General features: G+C 33.2%; 1 protein-coding gene across 2 annotated transcripts in view; it reads left to right on the top strand.

The window, feature by feature from the left end:
- Nucleotides 1-16734, top strand: part of LOC308194362 (uncharacterized protein) — a 230823-nt gene that overhangs the window by 178926 nt on the left and 35163 nt on the right. The window lies entirely within an intron of this gene.

Here is a 16734-nt window from a genome sequence, read left to right as displayed (position 1 = left end):
GTAGATGCAGTTTTCTTACTCCTTAACATTTATTATTCCTGCCACGTGGTTCAAAAGTTTACAAAGCTTTATGGCTAGCAACCTGATTGTGCAATAACACTCGTTTTAGGGTAAGGGCAGAAGAGAAAACAGTTTTTACTTAAGCGCCAAACCCTTTAACAGTTATATCAAAAATTCATTTTATTCACTCTGCTTACTGAAAATCTCCAAAACTGATCTTTTGGGTTTGAATGACAGCATTAAGTATTTTGTCAGATCAGCAGCAAATATTTTAAATTTTGCTTAACTATCCCTGATTTTTATTACTAAACATATATATAAAAAGGCTATTACATATTTTTATTTCATTTATCTTTATTCAACAAGGTTGTAATGGAGTTTCCTCGCATGGAATTAAACCCAAACCTAAATACCATGTGAACTTCTTGTAATGCAGTATTGGTTACTAAGGTTCTTAGAGTTTCTAGGCAAAGCAAACCAAGTCACCCCAAGAGTGTTGCCATTTGGAAACAAGTCAAAATAAATAACTAATAAAAATTAAATAGTTGTGCTCCCTGGATCTAAACTGCTAAACTCAGCTATTTACCTATAATTAGAATTAATGTGGCTCAGATCTACTACTTCTATTTGTGCTTAAATCAATAAAACTTTTTGTGTGAAGGAGATTACAAACGTGTACATACAAACTATGCCAAAGTCTTCTTTTATAGTAACAGTCAACCTAATGAGAAGAAAAATAGCAAAATGTGCTAATTTTGCAAACTAATTTTGCATGAAAACATGTTTAGAATAAGTTTTTTATGAAAACAAGGTAAAATGATCTTTTGTTATTCAAGGTACTTTTGTAAAATTAGTCAGTATGCCATGTCACCACAAAAACTGCATCCAGACAGGAAGTCAGTTAGGAGTGACCCTAAACCATTTAGGAATGATAGCATTGCATTTAAATATGTGACATAGCAAAACCTAGCCTTAAAATACTTGGCTTACATCCAGTTTATGTGCATGAGATTCCCTGTAGCTGCAAAACCTTGCCAGGACATTGATAATAAATGCTGAGCCTGGGCTGCTATGGCAACAATGGTAGCAGTACAGGAGTCAGCTAATTTTAGACTAGCTTGGGTACGTCTACAAAGATTGCAGTTACACTGCTGCCTATAGTAAAAACATCATCTTTGATCACTTCAGCGTCTTAAAATATGAATTAAATCCTGAACACCCAAAAGTGATATTTAAATATACGTGATGCATTACTGGATGTTTGAGCAACTTCAGCCTTTTTTTTTTTCTTTTTGCTGTATATTCTAAGATGTATTGCAGTAATCAAACAGAAGTCAAAAAAACAAACAAACAAAAAAACCACACACAAACATTGACCTCCATGACCAGAATGCATACCTGAGGTAAAACCAATCTGCTTGAGATTTCTTTCAGTATTTAACAGAATGAAGATCCAATAATCGCATTGACAAGAATGTTAATGTCCATACTTTCCCTCTGGGAATCAATGGAATTTTTCAAATTAGTATAATATTCATAGGCAATATTTACGATATGAAGATGGGAACTGAGCATCTAATTTTTAAACCAGTGGGGAATAACAGTGCAGTGATGGAGTCATCTTGAATCACATCAGATACAGAGCCCTCTGGGCAGAAAGACAAAATCCTTTTTGCAGCTAGGCCCAAAGTGGACTCAAGCAGTCCACTTTCATTTTCCCTGTATTGCTGATGGCACATTGGAATTAGAATTTGGGTATAAACTCACATTAGTAAACTGTTATACTGAGAATGAAAGAACTTATCAGGAAGCTTGAGGAAATGAATTAGAGAATTGAGCTCAATGCTATCAGCTGCAGTAGGTTTTAAAATACAATACCTGCTGAAGGCAGACACTCTGACACAAGTAAGAAAAACATTTTATTGATTTTTTTTTTAACTATAGACCGATTTAACAAAATGTGCTTGCAAATCTGAGTGATCTTAATGTTTTTAATGAGCTATTTATGCTTCCCATATTTGAAGGTGCTTCAGAAACTTTTAGATTGAAGGGCCTAAAACAAGTATGCTTGTTTTATTTGCCTGACACTGACTCCATTATCAAAGTGTGGCTTATTTTAATTTGAACAGCAGCTGGCCTTGATCTCACTGCTGAAAATAGGTGTGATTCCCTTGCCAACAAATTAGCTAAATATTCTCACTTTACACACCTTATTTCCATTCTGTCCTGGATCAGCTAAGTAAGAATGTTACTGCATAAGCTAGCTCATTCTTAGAGTTGCATTCTAAAGAAAAATGATTTTTAAGTTTTCTATAAAGTCCAAAAGCAAAATCACTTTAACAAAATGACTTGATTTATAAAAGGTGAAGATTAAGGTGTTATGTATGTACAAGCCTGCATTTCTGCATGTGAGTTCCAGCTCAAGTGGCAATTGATGATAAATAGCACATTGTTGAAACAGACACGGCAATAGTACCCACACTTAGGGCACAAATACATTAAGATTTTGCTGAATGCTAGAAACACACCTCATAGTAATAGCAGTGGGATTGCCACATTATCACTTAGGGGATTTTTTTTTTCCTTTTTTTGTCCTCTGTACAGCATTGTTTCAACATTTTGGAATATGTTTTCTGGCCTCTTGGGTAGGTGTTGACTGCATACTTTTAAAACTATAATTTGAGTGCTGAATTGGATCCAGTAACACAGGTGCTCTCTTTCAGAATTATTCCTGGTTTACCTGTAGTGAGAAGTTGGCAGAAGAAACAGAGAAGTGATTCTGTATGTGAGATAGGAAGAGAGGAAAGTTTTGTTGCTCAGAAAGATCAGCAAGAATCAAAGAATCATTTGTTTCTCTTGTGTGCGCACTCTCTGCCAAGGGTGAAGCTCACACTTTGGGGTTTCAGGAGCTATTTTGTATACTGACTTTGTACCTCTGTCTAGAATGTATTTTATTTTATTTTGCTGCTGTCTTCATTAGCATGTTCTTTGCAACTCTAACTAACGATAATGCAATTTTTGCAATAATACAATTTTTTTTATTGTTACTAACAATAACAATTTTTATAGTCCTCTGAACTTCATTTTGTATTTTTAGTTTGTAATAGTTTGTAATGGTTAAATAGCAATGAAACAGCAGCTTAAAGAAAACACATTTTTCTACAAATTATTAATAAAAATCACTACTTCATGACAAATTGTCTAAGGCCTGATAAGACTGATCCTCATAACCATCACAGGAATTAAGTTACTTTACAGGGATATTGTTCCTTTAAGAGTGAAATACAAAAAGAAGTATTTTTTTGTTGTTTTGTTTTTTAAACAGCAGAAAGCTAAAATAGCAAACAGAACCCTTAAGTTTTCAAAGAGCTATCATTCTCATTAATGATGGAAATACTATGCATTACACAAGGACAAAGTCAATCTAGTTTAATTGTTGGTCAGACTGTTGATGATGTCAAGAAGACTATTATTCATATTTCCCTTGTGATATGATAACTTTTTTATGCATCACGTATTTTGTAATGCGAAGTGTTACAGAAAATCTCCTTAGCTTCTATTGATTTCAGTGCAAGTAAATAATGCTTGCCATTATATTTCAAATCTTTTTTGATTGTAAGATCTTCAGAAAGGGGAAATTCTTTAAAGTTTATAGAATTAAACAAAAATCCACGATTTTGCATTTTGCTATCACAATAGCTTTTATTCCAAGCAGAAATATTAAATATTTTTTAAAAACAGAGCTTGCACTGACCTTTTGGTTTTATCTTTATCTTTGGTTTATCTGATGGACAGACATATGTACGTGTGCTTGAAATAGTTGCTCTAATCTTGCAGACTTTTTCTGTTCTACAAATTACCGGTATTACCTTGACTGCAGTGGAGACATAGAGCTTGTTTACAGCCCATAACATACACGATTCTATACTGTTGTTGTTGCATTTGCACACTACTACTTTACTTTTTGTGTTTTGTCTTTGGCTGCAGCAGCAACGTTCTTTAATGGTGAAACACTGCTAGGGCCAGTTCTGCTTGGAAGTGAATGCCTATGCCATTGCTCTAAGGATGCTAGAGACGTATGCTATGATATTACAGTAGGGCAATTAAAATAAACTTTTTGTGTTTGAAAAAAGAGGCTATTTTGATCAAAAATACTTTTTTTTTTTTAATATCTTTACTAAAAGTGATAGGAAAGGTAGTGATATCAATACCTTATTTTTCTATTGCACCCTGTAGCAGCTACCTAAGTATTTAAAAATTAACAAAGGTTGTAGAGTATTTATGTTAAAATCTGATCTCCTGGGGTATTAGTGAGATTGAACATTGCTTTGCCACATCATAAAATGCTTCCTAAAGCTTCCAAAAGGGATTTCTGAGGTTGTCTCCTTGTTGCATTTACATACTTGTTGTCTTGGAGACAGGAGGCAGCTCTCACCTAACTGATTAGTGATGGTGGCACCTTTCTCACCAAGCAGTCTTCTAGTACGTTTGAGGATGGTCCTAATGTGTGTTTTGTTTCTTTTTCCAATAAATATTTTACTGATGGTACCTGTAAAATGTGGATTAATCATAGATATTTATCAAGAAAATACTGGTTTTGAAAAAACAAAGTCACTCGGCTATAGTGCTGATAGAAAAAAGGAGTTTCACAAAACGGACAACAAAATGATTATGAATCCAGTTTTAGGACTAGTTTAATGGAAATACATCTTGGAGGTTGATGGAATTTGGGTAGTAATTACATTTTCCCTAATTCCATTATTATCATATTTTAAAATCTCATATTTTCATAATCAGTTGTATATGTGAAAATACAGCAGAGATAGAAGGCAAAGTGGGTGAGTGTCACAAAACAGAATGTAATTCTGAGGAGTGCACAGACTACTGAAACAGTAAGTGCCCAACAGACCATTACATTAGAAGGTAAAATGTATTCTTGTCTCAAAATTAGTTTAAAAGCCACTGGCACACCTATGGAGCTTTCACTTCAGAATTAAAAAATAAAACCTGATCTTGTGTCAGCAAGATAACACATCAGGCATATTGGACAAGTTCCTGAACTGAATTGTTCAGAAAGCATCCTTCACAAACAGGTTGTATGGGCAAGTCCCAGCACAGCAAAATTTCTTCAGCAATTTAGGAACGTCTTAGATTGTACTTTCTGCTAACACATGTGCTCACAGGATCTGTAGAAACTACTAGGAGAAGAAGTATTTACCTCTTTGGAGTGATGATGTGGAAATACGGCCTGATCAACTTTTACTGAGCATGCAGTAGTAATGTCTGCTGTCCTCCGCCTCCCCTTCTCCCTCTCCCTGAACTTGACAGAAGTTTTGCAAATGGGTTAGCCCAAGAAGCTCTTGAGTTAGACGAGCATAAGCAAGAAATGAGAAATGAAATATGACTGGTAGACTATGAAATAAATCCCTGAGATGTAAACCTGGCTTCTGTTCAGATTTTTTTCTGTACAAATTTGGGCAAGGTCACTTCTCAGAATGCCATTTCTCATTTATAGAGTAAGAGTAATAATTGCCTGCCTTGGATTATTTGTGCTGAAGATTAATTAAAATTCATAAAAGCACTTTCAGAATTTATTGTTGCAAAAATACTAAAAGATTTGTAATTTTGATAAAGAAAGAATAGATATGATGTGCAGGAGGAGGAAATGTTGCATACTAGACAGATAATTTGGTTAAAAGAGCTGACCAACTTTTGGTTAGTCTTTGTGTTGGACTGTTTTCCTGACTCTTGTACTTTTTTTATTATTATTCTTAAAGCTTGAATTTTTCAGAAATATTATTCTTTATTTTTTCTTAAAACAAAGCTGTTTAGTGTATAAAAAAAACATGCACATTGTGGAGATTATAACAAGAAGCTGGCTTATTTTCACACTGTAGAAATGTAATTTTGGCTTTGAGTCATGGGTTGGGTTAACAATCTGAGCAAATTAATATGGAAAAATATCAATTACAGTGGAAAAGGAGAACCCATTCTCATTAAGCACTCTAACTTGGAAAGAGTACTTTCGAGGAGGAATTTCCTTGGCAGAAATTGTGGCTGGCATCTAATCAGGAAACAGGAAAAGGGGATGGCCTTCTTACAGTTTTTGTTGTTGTTTGGTTTGGTTTGTTTTTCCCTTTCCATAAGCTATTCTCTGGCACAGGTGTCAGTCACGGTCTGGGTTTATATTTTTGCTCACAAATGGAAAGTATATGTAGTGCCCAGTTCAAGTTGTTGGTGGGAATTTTTTTGTTGCACTTGCTACAAATATTACATAGACTGGGTAAGAGTCTCTTCACCTCCTTTTATGAATTGTGACCTGACCTGGTAGAATTAGATAGATGCTTGAAATCGGTTCTTGTTTAGCCACTCACAGAACAGTGTCTTAGCATTTTGGTGAAAGTGTGAATGAGTTGAATATGTCTAGGAATATTGAAACAATAGCACTGCCTGCCAAATTATTGTGGTCACCTAGATGCTAAATGCTGCAGATGTACAACTAAATGGAGGAGGTAGTGACTCTTCATACATGCAGTACATTCATAAGGAAAGTCACTTGTAAAGGTTTTCAATGCACATCTGTTAAGTTCTAGTTTATTTTCAAGCAGAATATCTGATGACAATATTGAAAGAATTTTTAAAACATAATTTAAATTTCTTGGAAACAAACCATTTGATTATTCTGAGGTTATTGCATAGCATTTATGCGTTCATAACCTCCAGATAACACTGCTGAAAAAAAAGATCTATTTTTTAAAAGGATAGACTGAAGAATCCACTGAGCTTATATGTGATCTTGTATATAGTGTTTTTATTTGTAATGAAACTAATTAAAACTAGCTTTTGATTTCGAACAAAATCGGAGCTTTAAATTAGCATTTCAGCTTACTTTCTTGCTATATTTTTTCTGTTATTCCATGTAATTATAGTGTAATGTAAATGAAATATAATATTCTGAAATAAAATGGAATAGGTAGAAAATTGTAGTGAAGTCAGGGATATTTTTCAGCAGTAACATACATTTTCTGTTAATTCAGTTCAAAGACCAGCGATAATATTTCTCTTTCGTTGGGGAGGTTTGTTGAAAGAATATTTGAGTTCTTTGTATCTAAAAATCAACTGTACTCCACTATCATTTAAATTCCATTTTCCTAGCTATAGATTTTCAAATTAAATTTAATACCAGTAATCTTTTAATTGCATTAAAGATTTTGCAACTTACTCTTCTTCTTACAAGATTGTCATCATTGCAATCATATTTAATAAAAATAAATACACGTAACTATAGTCCCTGTGTCACTGACAAATGAAGAAAAAACATTTTGTTATGTTTTTTAATTAATAATCAATAGTTACCACCAGTCTTACTTTTAATTTCCATGTTAATCTTATATCCTTTTCTTCCAGTGGAAAATATACATACTTGCCAGTGCTTCCTCTTTTATCATGAATTCAGCAGTATAATAAACATTCCTTTCCAAAGGCTCCTTTCCTCCTCCTTTTCTTACTTCTTTGCTTTAAATTCTGCTTGGCCTTAAAGTTCTTTGCAACCTTTTTCTTAATGCTTAAAAGAGGTTCTACATTTTTGAATAAGCTACTGCCTCTTGGTAAGCTTTTAAAATAAAACAAAAAAGAAACTCATAATATTTAACACCAGCCCTCCCATCTAAAATATGTACTCATCAAATATTTTAGGCATGCAACCAATTTAGAAATAGAGCATTTTTTAAATGGTCTTTGAGTGAGCTTTGAATATTTTTTCCACTCTCCATAGCATTCATGTTTGTAAAGCACTTGCACACAAGAACAGCTAGTAGGCAGATGTTTTGTGTCATGGAAGATGGCGGAAAATCAAGATTCTGGAATCTGTTTCCTCTTTGATATGACAGAATTCCATTCTCATGATCTTACTGTAAGAATCAAAATTGCGTTTTTGCAGTAGAAAATTCCACTATTCTTGTATATTCAAAAATGATTGTGCAGTCATAACTGTGGAGAATGTTAAGCTGATGAGGGGACAGTGAAAGGTCCCACTGTTCCACAATAAGCAGGATGGCTATGAAAAACAGGACAAGAAGTGTAAAATCAGTAAAAACCAAAATTGTGGGCTCTCTAATCATGGGAGAAGAAGGAAAAGAAAAAAGGGGAAAAGGAGAAATAAAACGTTGGTCAAATAAAATTGTACATATATGGTATAGTAAAAACATAGAGTAGTTTATGAACCTGTAGTACTCAGGCAATGAGAAAACAGGGGAGGAATTAAGCATCGTATAATAGGGAATATAAGGTTATGATATACTATGCGCTCCTGCTCGCAGGACACCCACCATTGTAATTATGAATAAGTTAGCTTCACAGAAGACTGTCTTGAGAAAATTTTTGAGATATTTCTCACACTACCATTATATTAAGTAAAAATCTAGAGATTACTGTAAAAGATGTCCTTGATGATATGAAATAGGTGAATATACATATGGATATATGAATTCCTGTAAGTGTGATGGCTAGAATCATAGAATGGTTTGGGTTGGAAGGGACTTTAAAGATCATCTGCCATAGGCAGGGGCACCTTCCACTAGACCAGGTTGTTCAAAGCCCCATCTAAACTAGAATTCAAAGTTGATGTCTTTTTAGATTGAAGTTCTTAAACTGAAGTCAACATTTGGGTTGATCCTGGAAACCAAGATGGAAAACAGAGCAGTCCCATGGATTACACTGTTTGTGTATGCAGAATGCTACTTGTTCCATAAATTATTTATAATTAATCAATTGCTATTATTGATTGTATATGAGCCTGTATAGTTTGCCTCAATTAAGCTAATTATTATTGCTGTATAGAACTGATCTCTACATAGAGGTAGATTTTTTTTTTTCCTCATCTACTCAATAGAAACTCATTTTCTTTGTTTCATGTGAAAAATGCTTCCTCCTGTTTTTCAAGTAAACAATCTTTCTTTAAAGCTTGATTTTTTTTTCTGTGAAGTCTCATGCAAATCTGATAATTAGTTTCTGAGTTCCAGTCAATTAAATACTGCCCTAAAATAGTTCCTATTTGGAGTCTCATGATGTTTTGGGCCTCTGCAGTATGAAGGTTAGACTGTACAGAAAGTCAAAAACTACAGAGTAAATATTAGTCAGTCTCTTTGGGTTACATAATTGTTTAGTTACCCAACAAAAGGGGAAAAATACTAACTAAAAGAGAAAGCTATTTGCAATAGCTGTGTGGTATAGCAAGTGTCCCACCAGTTCAAGCATATGTAATAATATAAACAATATATATGCAATTTTTTTCAGTGTTGAAATAGCTCTAGAAACTGTGTTTTAAAAAATTATGTTGTTAGTACATAAGTTGTATTTCTGCAAATACAGTCAAATGTATTTTTGAAACTTACCATGTCTGCACTTTTCCCTTAGTACAAGGCATGAAATTCATTTTACTCAGTTTGCATCAATTTAACATTGGTGTAATCAATTGTATTGATTACTGTGAATTAACTGATGTATTTATAGATGAAAGGAGGTATAGCTGAGATTGGCTCAATAGAAGAATGTATGAACTTTTCTCTGTTATTCATGGAAAGAGGAAAACAGATTGAAGTCACACACAAAAAAAATTCTATTTGACTATGTACTGTCAAAGTGTGATTTTATGACTTAATTAATATATGAACAGAACCATTGCAAATTCTTTTCTTGTACTGACTGCAAATCTTAATGTAAACCCACTGATTTATTTATTTTTTGTAATTGTTTTCCTTCATGTTGTATGTCTGTGTTTGAAAAATGTTAGTATTACCATTCACTATCAATGTAGTCTACTATAATTACCATTATTACAATTACTCTTTTTTTTCAAAGAAATTGAATCAGATGCACAGTGCGTTTTACAAATATTATCTGCATCTTTCTTACAGTGACAGAAACCAGGAGTAAGTGAACTCAAGAGAGTGTAGTTACTTTGATGATCCCTGCAGGAAGGGAAGATCAGCTTGTGCAAGTTTGCCCATTTTTTACTGAATTTCAAACTTCTGCATTCATGTTTGAAATGATTCTCTGATGTAGTGAGAGTTACGTTTTTTTGTTTGTTTGTTTGTTTGTTTTTTTCATGGCAAGGAAGGTATTTAGAATTAGCATTTTTGCTTTCTGTCAACTCTTTTGTTTCTTTGAATCTTAGGCAAAGTGATTCTAAGCATTGAGAATGCAAGGCAAAGTGAGTTGTTGCATGATTTAATATTACTGGTGAATGCCTCTTACATGAAATGAATGCTTCCCTCTTCTATATGTTTACATGTTGTCTAGCTTTACTTTAGTTTTCTTTTAAAAACAAACAAACAACGACAAAAACATACTCTTTTCCTGCCTAGCTTAGGATACCAGCTTAGGAACTTCAGAAGCTGAAAAGTTGCTCCCTGAGTACAAGGGCTAATGAGTTCTGGCTTCTCACAGTTCCATGTCCTTTCTCCTTCCATCACTGCTGCAGTACCTTTAGCTTCCCCTCACCCTGCACAGCATCGTTCTCTTTCTCTTTCTACTAGCTCCTGCTGGCCTACAAGCAGCATGGGCTGTAACTCATTCCAGGCCAAGCGCTGAGGGCCATCTGGTAGGTTTAACAGAGCAGCTAAGTCTTGAACTGCTTAATTGAATGTGATTGGAATTTAATTCACTACCAGAAATTAACATGACTTGCAAAACTGAAACAATATTTCAGAAAAAAGAACCTGATTAAAAAAAAAAAATGTGAGTTTGTTACAAGATGTCCAACTCGGAAAGGGAGTTCTGTAGTTGGACCCTAAGAAGTAAGTTTAAGTATATGAATAAAGCTGGGATATGTGCAGTTTGAGAAGTTTGGCTCTACAAACTAAGTTAACATGTTTCATTAATACATTTGTTAGAAACTGAATATATGTTTACTGTAGTTCCTATTTAAATCTCAGCAATGTTGCATCACTTTTTCTATCCTTGTTGGTCAATCGATGTGTGCAAGTAACTGATTTTCAATTTTCATTTAAAAAGAAGATTCTTAACTCATACAATACACAAAGAATTTCAGCTGCCTTTTTTTTTTTTTTTTTTTTTTACCTCTTACAAAATATAAAAATCCAACCAGATCATTTGTTCTAATGTTTTGTATGTATTTTTAAACTTCCTAAGCTGGTGTCCTTCATTTTCAATAAGTCTTTTTTTTTAATGGTAAAATTTCCTTGATGAAATAGCCCAATACACTGTTATGAAAAATTGCAACTCAAATGTTTTAAGTAACTCAACTATCTTTCACATACTTCTATATTCATTGCCTCCAAACTTGCATCTTGCATTGCTTTCTTCTTGTTGTTATTTAAAATTGTTTGTCTTCTTTAATTTCACTTGCTGAGATGCAGTGGTTCTTCAGCTTTCAGTGATTTAATCAGTGTACTAACAATTATTGAGCAAAACATCTGGTCTAAATAAAAACTACGTTGTTCATTTTTATTCTTAGCTTTAATACCAATGGTTTGAAATTTCATGCACTTCTGAAAATGTTATGACAATATGAGACTACTGGCTATATAGGTCAAATTCTGTAAATTTCTGCATTTAAGTTTAGCATGAGGAGTAAGGAAACTCTATTGTAAGTACCTTTTAGAGTCTTACTTCATTATCTTTAAGGTGTCTTTTGAGAATAACTATTATATATCTTAGGAAAGCCTAGCTGGCAGAACTGCATTATTATATTGAGCTTCAGGATTTTGAAGTAGGTCAGTGGAAACAGACTTGAATTGGTTTCTTTAGACTGAAGTAGGCTATTGCTCTCTGAAGACCTGAGAGGCACATATGCTTATTGTAAGCGGTTGTAATTATCAGATGAACACTCATATCAGATTCAGTTTTCCTATGCAAGGTTGATTTACTTACTTATTTTTTTTTTTAATGGTACTTCTTGCGTTGTCCTTTGATGCTGTGTTTAGGAAAATGAAGAAAGCATGCGTAGGATAGAATGCAGTACCACATATGCTGAAGGCACCTGAATGACTAGCCCAACAGTTGCTTTACATGATTTGAACATGAGCCATTTATAGCTATTTGTTTTGCCAACTTAAATGGAAAGGGGTACCGGTTACTTGATAGGCTGATTAGCTACCTGCAGTATATAGTTAATAAAAAAATGAGTATTGTTAGATTCAAAAATCATAGCCACATGCTTAAATACATCAAGAAAAATGTTTCCTATCCTTTAAAATGGAATTTTACATTTAAGCCTGATTTGGATTGTGTCCATTACTATTGCATCTGCAGTTCTTGGTGTTTTATTGCTGCCGTGGGATAATTTAACACTCAAATAATGGATATTTTGGTACAAAATAAGTATTTGTAGACAGGATTAGGTAATTCATTTAATATGATTCTTTTCATTGATCCATCAAACTATCAGTATTATAATTTTTCTGGATTGTGTAGTTCCATTATTTTACTCTCTGATCAGAGAGGCAAAAGAAGCTCTCTCTCTCCCTCTCTCTATCAAAAAAAAAAAAAAAAAAAGGAAAATTTTGGCTCAGATTGGTTTAAATACTAATTATTTTGCATTCAGTGGGAAAATTCCATGGACATCTATGGGAATCTAGGTCCTTGATTCACGAAGTCAGGGTTTCTTCATATGTATGGAGACCTCTTTTTGGGAGGATAGATGAAAGTGCTGTGTAACATATTATCTCATGGTTTTAACAAGAATGTTCTTGGGATTTTTGTTCAGACACCTCACTTTCTATAGTGTTTTCAAGCCATCCAGTTTCCCGTTTACTAGTAATCCATAAAATTCATGACAAGAACTTAACAGTAATGTAGAATGTAACCAACTTTGTGTCTTTGTCACATAAGTATTTTTTGTGAACCTGAGGACTTTGAAAGGAGTAGAAGCACCATTAATTTTACACATTAACACAATAGCTGATTTGTGAAATATCATACAGACTTGATATTATGGTTTGATTTTGTGGTTTATGAATATTGAAAATGCTTCCTGCTACTGCTGCTCTCTTTTATTAATTTATACTCTCGTGTAATACAATTATTAAGCGTTTTCTCTTGAATTCAACGCTGACTTGTGATTTTATGAGTGTTCCTCTGCAGTGCCCCTTCTATTTAGTGGTTTAAGGGTTTTGTGTGTTTTTTTTGTTTGTTTGTTTGTTTTTAAATTTTGTGGGATAAATGGGATGGAGAGGGGTTGAATAGTCAATATTGGATCTGTGAAATACAACATTTTTTTTATTTTCTGTTTTCCTTAACTAGAGAACTTTTTTTTTTTTTAATCCAGATGCCATGCAAAAATAACTCTGATTATTTATTTTAAATCTGCACCTCAGTTACTGAACAAAACAAAGAAGGCTGCCAACAGCATGTTTTACAGGATGTGGATATCAATTTATTTAAAACACTTTCTAAAATAAATTGGAATGCGCTGTACTATAATTTAAGTATGCTTCTATGTGGTTACTCAGGAAGCTGTTAATAAATAAATAAATAAGATAACAAAAGCAATTTTACTGATACCTGCGGGAATCTAGAATAGTGGTCATTCATATTAAATTTATATCAACTTTATGAGGTTTTTGTCATGACACATTTATGGAGCTGTTAAATTTTTGCTGCCTGGGGGATATAATGTACTTGATGTGACCCCACTTATTAAATTAGGACCATGCAAGTAACATTGATGACAAGTCATTCACGAATAAAACGGAGCCAGGTCTTCTCTAGTTCTAGAGAAAGGACATATGTGACAGAGAAATAGCTAGGAAAACTGCCTGAGAATTCCCATGATGATTAAGTTGAATCATATCCATTTGAACAATAATTATCTTAGTGGAGTAAAATCAAAACTTTTTTTAAGCTTTATTTATTTATTTTGGAAAAATGTCCAATAACCAAAAAGTATCAGTATCCACCTTAGTTCAGAGAGATCAAATTTGTAATTACTATATTTAGAATAGACCAGTTAGGATTCCATATGATTGATCAGAGAGTTTTCAAGCTCATGAATAATTAATTCATCATGAAGAAAGCAGAAGTGTTTCTGTATTTCTAATCTTTGTATTTCACAATCACTCACTGAAAAACATGAAGAACATTAAAAAAACAAATATGCCCATATTTATACCTTTGTATTCTCTAGAATACATGATATTTTTGGCTGAAATTTTGTTTCAAAATTGAACACTTCAACTTCTTTAAATTTTTGTTTGCTTAAGCAGTTGTATAACAAATTTTGGTTTAGATTCAAATTAACAGTAATATAATCTTGTTAGTAATTTTGTTTTATTATGCAAACTTGGAAAGTTTTGTTTTGACGTTTTAGAGTTAATTTACAGGTTTCTTTTCACCAGTTCCTTTATTTATTTATTCTGTGACAGGGAACATTCTGCTGGCAAAGGTGTTCTCTGCTTCATATACAATCTTTCTATTTTTAATAGATACTAACTGCATGGTCATGCACATATTACTGAAACTCTCAGTAGGAAACATTGGTTATATTAGCTTTTTAGATTCACTTGGGAAATCTGATGATAAATATTGCCATTTCTAAATATCGTACAATATGGCATTTACTGAGTTGAATCATAGCCATGCAGAGGTTGTATTGTACTTTGCAACATATCCAGAGTCCCTCCTTTTACTATTTTTTAATTTTTTTTTATGTAAAGCTATCAACAACCTGATGGTTCTCTGGTATTAATGTTGTGAACATATTTACCTTGCCAAACTGATTTAGAAATTATTGTATGAGAATCTGTGTTCTGCTGTTCACTGCAAATTGTTTCTGCCCTCATGAAAAGTATTTTGAGTATAGCTGCTTATTTAATATCTTAGTATTGCAGTTTTCTCAGTGAACCAATTCAGTGACACATGAAAATGAGAGTTAATCAAAGCTTTTGTGTATTGGTGTTAGCAATTTCTAACTCTTCTTATTCTTTCCACTTTTCTCATTTCTGTTCTTAATGATGAGAAGTACTCACAAATGAAACCCAAATTATGAGTTTTTCCATGAAGGCATGCTATATCATGTAGGCAGGAGGTAATTCTCTTCTTCCAATAAATTCTGGAGTTTCTCTATGGGTCAAGGACTTCAAAAGCATAAAGGATTAAGTATATCGTAGCTATTGGGGGAAAGTGGGGCACATGCTAGTAAACATAGTAAACATTTCACAGCCAGTTATGTCATTGTTGTTTCAATTAGTTAGATTTAATATGAAGCGTTTCTCCTGTGAAGAAAAAATCATAGAACTGGGGCTGTTCGGCCTAAAGAAAAGAATTCTCCAGGGTGACCTTATTGCAGGTTTTCAATACTTAAGGCATACTTATAAAAAGGGTGGAGAACAACTTTTTCCTCAGTCAGATAATGACAGGACAAGGGGTAATGGTTTTAAACTAAAAGACCTGGAGATTTAAATTAGAGGTTAGGAGAAAATTCTACTCTCAGAGCATAGTGAGGCACTGGAAGAGGTTGCACAGAGAAGCTGTGGATGTCCCATCCATAGAATTGTTCAAAACCAGGTTGGATGAGGCCCTGAGCAACCTGCTTAGTGAGTGGCGTCCCTGCCCACAGCAGTTGGGTTGGAACTGGATGGTCTTTAAGATCCCTTCCAAACTGAGCCATTCTATTATGATTCTATGATGATAAATATAATTATGAACATAGTACAAATATAGAAAAATATAAACTTTTCTATGTCCAAAGAGTTCAGAAGACAACCAGCTATGACTAATTGTAAAGTAGCCACAGGTTTTCTCACTAGACTAATTTTTTTATGCTAAACAGGCAAGAGACAGGCAACTTCCACAAATCTAGTTTAGTCTACAAATCTTCCTGACAGATTGCAAATTATAGCATCCAGAATTTTTCATCAGGGAGATAAATGAAAGAAGCTGAAAACAAAGGTATTAATATTATTATGTCAAAGATACATATCCAGTCATGTGCCATATATCATATATAGCACTTAAAATTAAGTTTCTTTCTTTCATTTGTGTAGGTATATTAAAAACTTAGAAAATTACTTGAGAAGAGCAGTGGGTATCATTTTTGTCTTAATAAAAACATTTTTTACTATGTCTTCAGTGCTTATGTTATTTGTTAATATAATCTCAGCAATTTAATTTAGCTACTTTTATTTTCATCCTGTTAGTGTTGTGGTGTTCTTGGTGGTTTTGTTTTTTGATTATTTTTTTTTTTGCGTATGTGTTTTTTTTTTCCTTTTCCAGTTGTTCTTCCAAAAGATGTGTTGCAAGTTCGTTTACAAAAAAGTTTGCCTGTGTAACTTGGCCTTAGTTTACGTGGACAAAATAACATATATATATATTTTTTTTTTAATGAAAATTGAACAATCTGTGCATTTTTGGAACTAAAAATAGAGTATGTATCAAAAATAAACTTTTCTATATATGCATCTCTGGGTTTAGTAAAAGAACACCTGCATTACAAAGACTTCTCTGTTACTTTTTCTGATAAATGATAGAATTTACAGTTTTTCTGCTCTGGGCTACATTTGTCTCATGCAGGTCAGTAATGAAGGTAGAGGTAACACAGATCACTGCAACATGATTTTGAAAACCCCACCAGAATCAGGTTCAGATTATACCATTTTACATAATACATAGTAGTGTAGGGACAGTTACTTTGTATTTATGACTTGCCTTAATTACAAGGAATACATATATACTGCATTTAATATTTCATTTCTGACAAAGTATGCAGATGTCAAT

Source organism: Anser brachyrhynchus (genome assembly GCF_964034855.1).
Source record: "Anser brachyrhynchus genome assembly, chromosome: 4".
Taxonomy (NCBI): domain Eukaryota; kingdom Metazoa; phylum Chordata; class Aves; order Anseriformes; family Anatidae; genus Anser; species Anser brachyrhynchus.
The sequence above is the reverse complement of the archived record's forward strand: the minus strand, read 5'-3'. Positions and strand labels throughout refer to the sequence as shown.